Genomic DNA, 10,824 nt, shown 5'->3' on the forward strand with positions numbered 1-10,824 from the left:
ATAAGTAACATTTATTTTGAATATTTAGAATTTTTAGAGTTTTCGATTAGGAAATTAACCAACAATTAATATTTCATTTACCACATGTGGATTTTTGTAATTTCCAATGAAATTCAATTTAAAGCATTCTAAATGCATCCTGATATTAAAAACCATTTTTGGGAACCTAATATATAAATAGATGTAATTTATACAAATATTTATTTCCAAATCTGTATTAGCGTTTTCCAGAGAAACAGAACCTTATATCCATGTATATGGAGAGGGAAGGAGAGAAAAAAAGGAGGGATAGATTTATTATAAGGAATTGGCTCAGGCAAATCAGGGAGGCTGACAAGCCCCTACATCTGTGGAGTGAGTCAGCAAGAAGACCCAGGAGAATTGATGGTGTATTTCCACCCAAATGCTGGCAGGCTCAGGACCCATGAGGAGCTGCTATTTCATTTTGAATCTGGAAATGATTCAAGAGGCAGGAAAAAGATAATGTCCCAGTTCAAAGGTAGTCAGGCAGAAAGAATCCTCCCTTACCCTGGGGAAGGTCTGCTTCTTTGTTCTATTCAGGCCTGCAATGGACTTGGATCGGTCCCACCCACGTTAGGGAGAGCAGCCAGCTTTACTCAGACTACTAATTTAAATGTCAATACCATCCCAAAGCACCGGAAACGCTCAGAATAATACTTGGCCAAATAACTGATAGTCTGTGGCCCAGTAAAGTTGACACACTGAATTAACAATCACAAGTTTACCCCCATCATCTTGACACTCAAACGCATCTCCCTAAACCAGACTTAACTGCCAGATGAAGACAATAACGAGGTCAAGCTTCCACCTAACATGATACAACTATCTTGCGTACAACCAAAAATGCGCTATCCACTTACCCAGAAGAGAAGATAAAATCCTTGAAAGATATTAACTTCTCCCTTTGATATTCCATAACTTAAAAACTATGATGTAAAATTAACCATACTGAAATACCTTGATATAAAGCCAATACATCTTATGTTACATGATAAGGGCATGTAAAGGAGGGCAAAAACAAAGATAAAGACAGATGATAATAGATAGATGATAGATGATGATAGATAGATAGATGATAGATAGATAGATGATAGATAGATGATAGATAGATAGATAGATAGATAGATAAATAGATAGATGATAGATGATAGATAGATAGAGGCTATGGGATAAACAGTACACACACACACACAAATATTCATATCAAAACAAGGAGAAAATAGTCACGACAATTATAGTCCTCCTTTCTGTAAATAGTAACATGGTCATGGTTATATTTATAACCCCCTTCTTCCACTACCCACTCTATATTTCCTTTGTCTTTACCAAGCACCTCAGCTGGTTGTGGTCCTTTACTGGTGGGGTAACTCAAACCTTCATTCCTGAAGGGTCTGGGCCATTAATAGTCCTGCTTGGATCAAGTTGCAGTTTTCCACTGACCTTAATCACAGGACACGGTAACACTAAGAGATGCTCTAAGGGATCATCCATATAGCCACAGATGTGTCCTTACTGCCAATGTGGGATAGCAGTCCAATTTCCCCTTGGTAGTTGGGATCAATCACACAGCCAGCACAGTAACTCCCTTCTTTGCCTGTTGATTCAGAGGCGTGGGCAGCCCAAAGTGGCTGGGTGGCAGACTTAACTTCAGTTCAATGGAATCATTGTTGTGTCTCCTGGGGGAAGCATTCCTGCCTTTGGAACAGAGACCTCTAGGGCCAGCAGAGAATAAGGTCGCGGGAATAGGAAGCAAACATGTCAGTGGGTCGGTAGGTGTGCTAGTGAGTGGTGCCACTCTACTTCCAGCCCTTGATTCCTGGACCATGCATGCTGGCTGCGGGAAAAACAGCACCACAACTTGATGCTGACTCAGAGCCTTCTGGAGAACCTTGCCCCAGCCCTGCAAGCTAGAGCCACCTAACTGGCCCTGTACCTGAGCCTTCAAAAGGCCATTCCATTGTTCCATGAAGCCAGCTGCTTTAGGATGGTAGGGGGCATGGTACAAACAGTGAATTCCAAACACTGCACTTTTTGCGAGTTCTTTGATTGGAACCAATGCTGCATAGAATACCATGATAGTGGATAAGGCATTCTGCAAGTCCACAGATGGTGGTTTTGGCAGAACCATTAAGTACAGGGAAGGCGAGCCTGTATCCAGAGTAGGTGTCTTTTCCAGTAACAACAAAATCTAGCCCCTTTCGCAATGGTAGGGGTCCAACATAGTCAGCCTGCCACCGGGTTGCTGGCTGACCACGCTGGGGAATGGTGCCGTATCAGGGAGTCAGTGTTGGTCTCTGCTGTTTGTAGGTTGGGCACTCAGCAGTGGCCAGAGCCAGGCTGGCCTTGATGAGTAGAAATCCATGCTCCAGAGCCTGTGTACAACCTCCATCCTTGCCACTATGGCCATTTTGTTCATGAGTCCATTGAGTGACAGGGGTGCTTGGTGAAGGAGACTGATATCCACAGAACGGGTTGCCTTATCTACTTGATTATTTAAATTCTCCTTTGCCAAGGTCACCCTTTGGTGACCATTTACATGAAACATGAATATCTTCACATATTTTGCCCATTCAGAGATATCTGTCCACATGTCTTCCCAAAATGTCCTTGTCACCAATTTTCCAATCATGTTTCTTCTAAGTCTCTTGACCATCCAGCCAAACGATTGGCCACAGTCCATGAATTGATATATAAGCAAGGAATCTGGGCATTTCTCCTTCCAGTCAAAGTGAATGATGAGGTGCACTGCCCTAACTTCTGCCCACGGGGAAGATTTCTCTTCACCACTGCCTTCAGGGATGTCCCAGGCTCTAGTGTGTGGTGCTGCCTATCGTGGAGAACCATCTGTAAACCAGGCCCGAGTCTTCTCTTCCTCTGTCAACTGATCATAGGGAGCTCCCCCTGATGCCCTAGGTGCAGGCTGGAGAGAGAAGGGAGAGTGGCACGAGTGGGGGGACCATGGACACTGGGGCTACTTCTTCATGTAACTTACGTGTGCCTTCAGGGCCTGCCCGGGCCCAACATGCATATGTAAATACCATTTCCATTTGATGGTGGAACGATGCTGTGCACCACCATCTTTATGGTGTACTGGGTCAGATAACACCCAGTTCGTGATGAGCAGCTCACGTCACATGGTAACTTGGTGGCCTGTGGTTAAGCTTTCAGTCTCTGCTGAGGCCCAGTAGCAGGCCAAGAGCTGTTTCTCCAAAGGAAAGTAGTTACCCACAGAGGATGGCGGGCCTTTGCTCCAAAATCCTAAGGGCCTGCACTGCAGTTCATCTCTAGGAGCCCGGCCAAAACTCCAAACAGCACCCCTGTCTGCCACTGCCACTTCAAGTACCATTGGATCTGCTGGACCATAGGGCCCAGGTGACAGAGGAGCTTGCACAGAGGTCTGGATCAGCTGTAGAACCTTCTCTTGTTCTGAGCCCCACACCAAGCTAGCAGCTTTTAAGGACGCCAGGCGAATGAGCCAGAGTAACACACCCCGATAAGGAATATGTCGCCTCCAAAATCCAGAAGCCCATGAGGCATTGTGCTGCATCTTTAGTTCTAGGAGGGGCCAAATGCAACAACTTATCCTTCACCTTGGAAGGGATATCTCAACACACCCCCATACCACCAGATCCCGCCACATTTCACTGAGGTAGAAAGTCCCTGAATTTTTGTAGGATTTATTTTCCACTTTCTGACACCATGTGTCTTACCAATAAGTCTAGAGGGGTTGCTACTTCTTGCTCACTAGATCCAGTCAGTAAAACATCATCGATGTAATGAACCAGTGTGATATCTTGTGGAAGGGAAAGGTAATAAAGACACTTGTGAACTGAACTATGACATAGGGCTGGAGAGATGACATACCCCTAAGATTGGACAGTGAAGATGTGTTGCTGGCCTTGTGAGCTGAAAGCAAACCACTTTGGGTGGTCCTTATTATCAGGTATGGGGGGAAAAAGAATTTTGCAGATCAACAGTTGCACACCAGGTACCAGGGGAAACCAGGGGATGTGTTAATTTGCTCAAGCAATGAGTCTGCATCTGGTACAGCAGCTACAAATGGAGGCACCATCTGGTTAAACTTACTATAATTCACAGTCATTCTCCAAGACCCATCTGTCTTCTGTATAAGCCAAATAGAACTGAATGCGGATATCGTGGGAATCACCACCCTTGCATCTTTCCAGTCCTTGATGGTGGCATTGATCTCTGCCGTCCCTCTAGGGATGCTGTACTGCTTTAGATTTACTATTTACTATATTTCTCGGCAGGTGCAGTTCTTGTGGCTTCCATTTGGCCTTTCCCACCATAATAGCCCTCACTCCACAGGGCAGGGAAACAACATGAGTATGTGTATTCCAATTATGTATTTGGTGGCTGAGTATATAGATGCCAATTATGAATTTCAGACTAGAGAAATAACCATGAGATGGATTTGGGGACCCACCAGGCGCGTTGTGAGATGAAACTGAGCTAAAACCCCATTGATCATCTGACTTCTGTAAGCCGCTACTCAGACTGGAGGGCCACAGTGAGGTTTTGGTGATCATGGTATCTCCCCTGCCAGGTAAGTAAGTATCACAGTGATGTTTTGGATCTCCTGGAGTCAGTGTCAGCTCAGAGCTAGTGTCCAGTAGTTCCCCCAAAGATCTGATCATTTCCTTTTACCCAATGCAGTTATCCTGGGAAAAGGCTGTAGGTCCCTTCGGAGGAAGGCTAAGAAAAAGATTAGCAGTATAAATTTGTGTGTTCCTCAGTGTTCCTCAGGGAGACCTGGCCTCACCATTCCAGCCTTCAGGATAATATTCCTTCCCCCATCAATGTTTTCATTTTAACAGTAGACACCCTGTGACCTGTGAGTTCAACTTGTGTTATAATTCAACCAGTAGTGGAATGAGGTTCTGTGTTTGATTTTCAGCCATCTTGTCCCTGTGGCTACAGAAGATAAGGGCCTCCAGGGCACACATAGAAGCTTTCAGGTCATTTATGTGGCTCTTGCACTGGGAATTCAAAGCTCATCTTCTGCTCCCCCCAACTTTGTCCAACAACATTAGGAGCAACCAGCCAATCTCATTATATTTGTTAATTTGACAAAAAAAAATGTTCAGAAGTAAATACATGGTAACCCAGATCCTTGCTTCTTATAAGTGGTTGATTAGGAGTATTACATGGTGATATTTTGTGTATCTCTAGAAGTTCCTGCCATGGACTATCAATTCTCTCTTTACTACTGGAATAGAGTCATTAGTGTCTTTAAATATAATCAGATTAGAGATCCAATTCCCAAAACCCCAAAACCAATTTAGAAAACTCATCCTTAAAATTCTGTTCCTCTAGAACCACTTTCAATATCAAAATCTGTATTAGTCAGGGTTCTCCAGGGAAAGAGAACCGATAGGATGCAAATATAGAGATAAAGAGATTTATTATAAGGAATTGGTTTATATGATTATAGAAGCTGACAAGCCCCGAGATATGCAGGATGAGTTGGCAAGTGAGAGAATTGGTGTATTTCTGGTCCAAAGGCCAACACAGCCAGGAAGAGTCATTGTTTCATTTGGTTCTGAAGATAGGAAAAAGCTGATATCTCAGTCCAAAGGCAGTCAGGCAGAAAGAATTCTCCTTTACTCTGGGGAGAGTCAGCCCTTTTGTTCTAGTCAGGCCTTCAACTGACTGGATGAGGCCCACACACATTCAGATCAATCTGCTTTCCTCAGTCTACTGGTTTAAATGTGAATCTCAGCAAAATGACCCCAAGAATAATGTTTGACCAAATATCTGGGCAACCCATGGTCCAGCAAAGTTGACGCATAAAATTAACCACCACAGTATCATAATGGACAACTTTTGGAGTAAAGCTGCAATGTCATCATATTTTCAGGACCAACCCTGGGTCCATGAATGATGGTTTAGTCATGAGGATCATCTCAAGTTTGGATTTGGGTGCCCAACAAGCCCTCCTTCCTCAGCCTAAATGTCTGATTTTCACGGAGAATTATTGAGAGAAGCAACAATGCCAAGCAGATGATTCCAGGTTAAAATATCCAAGCAAATATTTCATGAATTATCTTTTATTTTGCAACAGTCACAAAGTTAAAGAGAAGTTGCTAGAACAGTATAGAGAACTTCTTTTCCTGAACCACTTAAGAGCAAGTTGCAGACGTTGTTGCAGACCCATCACTTCTGAATATTTTAGTGGACTTTTCTACAAATAAGGACATTCTCTTACATAATCACAATACAACCATCAATGCTAATATATCACTATGACCTAATCCTCATATTTCATTCAGATTTCACCAATTTTCCTAATAATATTCTATAATTTATAGCAAAAGGACCCAATCCAGGATCATGCATTGCATTTTTTTTTTTTTTAAGATTTTATTTATTTATTCGACAGGATAGAGACAGCCAGCGAGAGAGGGAACACAAGCAGGGGGAGTGGGAGAGGAAGAAGCAGGCTCATGGCGGAGGAGCCTGATGTGGGGCTCGATCCCATAACGCCGGGATCACGCCCTGAGCCGAAGGCAGACGCTTAACCGCTGTGCCACCCAGGCGCCCCATGCATTGCATTTTTTAATGAATATTTTGAAACAAAGGAATTTGTGTAGTGAGACCACAGTGATAAGAAGATAAAAAGGCTTTGCATCTAGAGTTTGTTCTGAAAATCCTGAGATTCTAGTAATACATTGTTTTATACAGACGAATCCTCATCTGTTGTAAGAGTTTGCCTTTTGATCTGATTTCCATGGGAAATGGTACTATTGGTATGGAGTCTAATTAAAATACAAGGCACTAACATCCCACCTGTTGTCATCTTTGTTTTAAGATGAAGGATCAGAACATCCCTCTTTGCTGTTTCGTACGTGTGTGAGCTGATCCAAAGGAAAAACATTTTCTGAAGTTTGTAAGCAAAAAATAAAAATAGAGTTTTTTTCCATGAACCATTCTCACCTGGTAGATTTGTGGAAAAAAGATTAGCTGACTTTTTTGGGTGCCTGAATATACTTTGTAGAGATTTGGAAGGACCTTGTGAAAATGTGCACTGACAAAGATTAGAGGGTTCAAAGCAAAAATTCAACTTTGGAAAAGTGAGATTTAAAAAATCATTCCCTGGTAGTATTGATATTATAATTTAAATCATAAAGAAAAAAAAATTTAAGAAGTAGAGTAGCATCTGTGAATAACTTGAAGAAAAGAACCATTATTTAAAAACTATTAAAATGTTCAACTTGTTTTAATGATTTCAAGAATGAAATAGAAATTCTGGCTAACAGAGAAAAAGCTGTACCAGCTTGCACGCCCACCAACAATGTCAAAGGGTTCCCCTTTCTCCGCATCCTCGCCAACATCTGTTTTTCCTGATTTGTTAATGTTAGCCATTCTGACAGGTGTGAGGTGGCATCTCATTGTGGTTTTGATTTGCATTTCCCTGATGCTGAGTGATGTTGAGCACTTTTTCATGTGTCTGTTGGCCATCTGGATGTCTTCTTTGGAGAAGTGTCTGTTCAAGTCTTCTGCCCATTTCTTGACTGGATCATTTATTTTTTGGGTGTTGAGTTTGATAAGTTCTTTATAGATTTTGGATACTAGCCCTGTATCTGGTAAGACATTTGCAAATATCTTCTCACATTCTGTAGGGTGTCTTTTGGTTTTGTTGACTGTTTCCTTTGCTGTGCAAAAGCTTTTTTTTTTTTTTTAAGATTTATTTATTTATTTATTTGACAGAGAGAGAGACAGCCAGCGAGAGAGGGAACACAAGCAGGGGGAGTGGGAGAGGAAGAAGCAGGCTCCCAGGGGAGGAGCCCGATGTGGGACTCGATCCCGCAATGCCGGGATCACGCCCTGAGCCGAAGGCAGACGCCTAACGACTGGGCCACCCAGGCGCCCCTGTGCAAAAGCTTTTTATCTTGATGAAGTCCCAGTGGTTCATTTTTGCTTTTGTTTCCCTGGACAGGTTTGGAGACATGTCCAGCAAGAAGCTGCTGCAGCTGAGGTCAGAGAGATTACTGCCTGTGTTGTCCTCTAGGATTTGGATGGATTCTTGTCTCACATTTAGGTCTCTCATCCACTTTGAGTTTATTTTTATGTATGGTGTAAGAGAATGGTCCAGTTTCATTCTTCTGCATGTGGCTGTCCAATTTTCCCAGCACCATTTGTTGAAGAGACTGCCTTTTTTCCACTGGATATTTTTCCCTGCTTTATCGAAGATTAGTTAACCATAAAGTTGAGGGTCCGTTTCTAGGTTCTCTATTCTGTTCCATTGATCTATGTGTCTGTTTTTGTGCCAGAACCATACTGTCTTGATGAGACAGAAGAAAGAGAAATTAAGGAATCAATCCCATTTACAATTTACAAAACCCGTAAGATACCTAGGAATAAACCTAACCAAAGAGGGAAAGGATCTTTACTTTGAAAACTACAGAATACTTATGAATGAAAGAAATTGAGGAGGACACAATGAAATGGAAAAACATTCCATACTCATAGATTGAAAGAACAAATATTGTTAAAATGTCTATGCTACCCAGACCAATGTACACATTCAGTGCAATCCTCTCAAAATACCATTGACATTTTTCACACAGCTGGAACAAACAATCCTAAAATTTGTTTGGAACCAGGAAAGACCCCGAAAGCCCAGAGGAATGTTGAGAAAGAAAAGCAAAGCTGGTGACATCACAATTCCGGACTTCAAGCTCTATTACAAAGCTGCAGTCATTTATTTATTTGAGAGAGAGCGAGAGAGCGCGAGAGAGCGCGAGCATGCAGCAGGGAGGGGCAGCAGGAGAGGGAGAGAGAAGCTTTAGCAGACTCCAAGCTGAGCGACCCTGAGATCACGACCTGAGCCAATACCAAGAGTCAGACCCTTAACCAACTGCACCCCTTGTCATAACTATATAAAATAAATACAGAGTAGTACCTGTTTTCATCAAGCCCACTTCCCATCCCTTTCTCAGTACCCCATACCTCCTTTGAAGTAGACCCATAGCCAGAGCCAGGGTGATGTGTCACTCCAGCTATGAGAGCCCAAGGACCAGGACTGAGAAAGAACATGAAATGATAATAATGGCAGCTAACATTTATTAGGGACTTCATTTATGCCAGACACTAAATACATACTCTCATTTACTTCTCACAATAACCCTCTGTGATAGGTACTATTATTCTACTATTCTCCTTCAATATAATATGTGGGAACTGAGACTGTAAGGGATCAAGTCATTTGCAAAAAAATTACATGGCCAGTAATTGATGGAGGCAAGATTTGCACTCAGGCAGTTCGGCAGCCTTCATGTGCCTGCTCTTTCTGGGCCCCTGTATGCTCCCTTTGGGCCTCAGCTTTTCATCTGCAATGCTTGGTTGTGAGAGGAGCCAAATTGGCGCTGTTCCAGGCTAAGCTACGGGTTGAACAGATGACCACATAAGCCACACAGCAGGATAGGCCAAGCTAGGGACACTGAGGTCTATAGTTTGGGGAAGCAGGAGTAATGGAGGCACCAGCCCCTGGTCCAGCCTCACCCTAATCCCTTGTCTAGGGGAAAGGTCTGGCCTTTTACCTGTCTCCCTGTCTGGACCTGATCAAAGGACAACACAACGGATACCATTATCCGGGGTAGAGGGGGCAGGAAGGTGCTAGAAGGGAGGTCCTTAGAAGAGAATGAGGCCTGAATACCAGGTAAAAGGCAGGAAAGTGTTCAATCCCAGCAGCACCTCGTGGCGGTAGTTGAGGAGATGACAGGGCCAGAGAGGAGACTGGCCCTGAAGCCGTCTCCACAGCTTGAGCCCCTCTAGCCAGCCTCAACTCCCAATGCTTCTGCACCTGGTCCTTCCTCTCAGACCAACGCAGACTCTTGGCACCACCTGCAAGCCCCATCTAGCTCCATTTCCCACTTTTTGCCACTATCATGACTTCGGACCACCCCTTAACTCTCCCAAGTCCCTACATACATCCTGCGAGGTCCAGATCTAATCCCACACCCTCTAGAAAACCTTCTCTTGATAAAGTTCATCTCTTGATAAACTAAATGACCGATTCCCCCTTTTCCCATTCACCATTCTCAGGGAATCAAGCTAATATTTTAATGTATAACCTTTTGTTTGTGCATGTCCTGGTAAAATATACTGCTGTGTTTGCATGTATTTGTAATGCATTGTGAAAATGAATGAAAGGAAACCTCACTAAAGTGGAATTGGGAAGCCAGAAGGGGGAGCCGTTCTACTCAACATCATTTATAGGAAGAACTGACAATTACGGACCCCAAAAGAAGAACTGTCAACAGAAAAGAAACACCAATTCCAGGCCCCAACAGGAAAAGATGCACATTGCATCTCCTGCAAGAAACTGACCACCCCTATAACCCAGCCAATGAGAAACCGTCAGCGCCTTGAACTCTTGCTTTTCTCCATGGACTTTCATTCAAAACAATCCCTTCCAACTTCCTCCTTCTTCTCCATAAAATAACTCCTCTCCTTTGTTTGTTGGACTTGCCTATGGTTTTTGCTGCAGCTTGCATGTCCCAAATTGCAATTCTGCTTCTCCCGAATAAACCCATCTTGCTGGTGAAATAACTGGCTGTTTTAAGTTAACAGTATCTGAGGGTCTTATGTTGTATATTTCATTCTGTTTCCTACTTGTTTACATAACAATATGTGCCTTTTACACGTATTGCATGGTGCACTGGGTGTTATACACAACTGATGAATCGTCGAGCCTTACATCGGAAACCGGGGATGTACTGTATGGTGACTAACATAATATAATAAAAAATCATTAAAAATAAATAAATAAATAAATAA

Source organism: Ursus arctos, chromosome X (assembly GCF_023065955.2).
Source record: "Ursus arctos isolate Adak ecotype North America chromosome X, UrsArc2.0, whole genome shotgun sequence".
In the NCBI taxonomy this organism is placed as follows: domain Eukaryota; kingdom Metazoa; phylum Chordata; class Mammalia; order Carnivora; family Ursidae; genus Ursus; species Ursus arctos.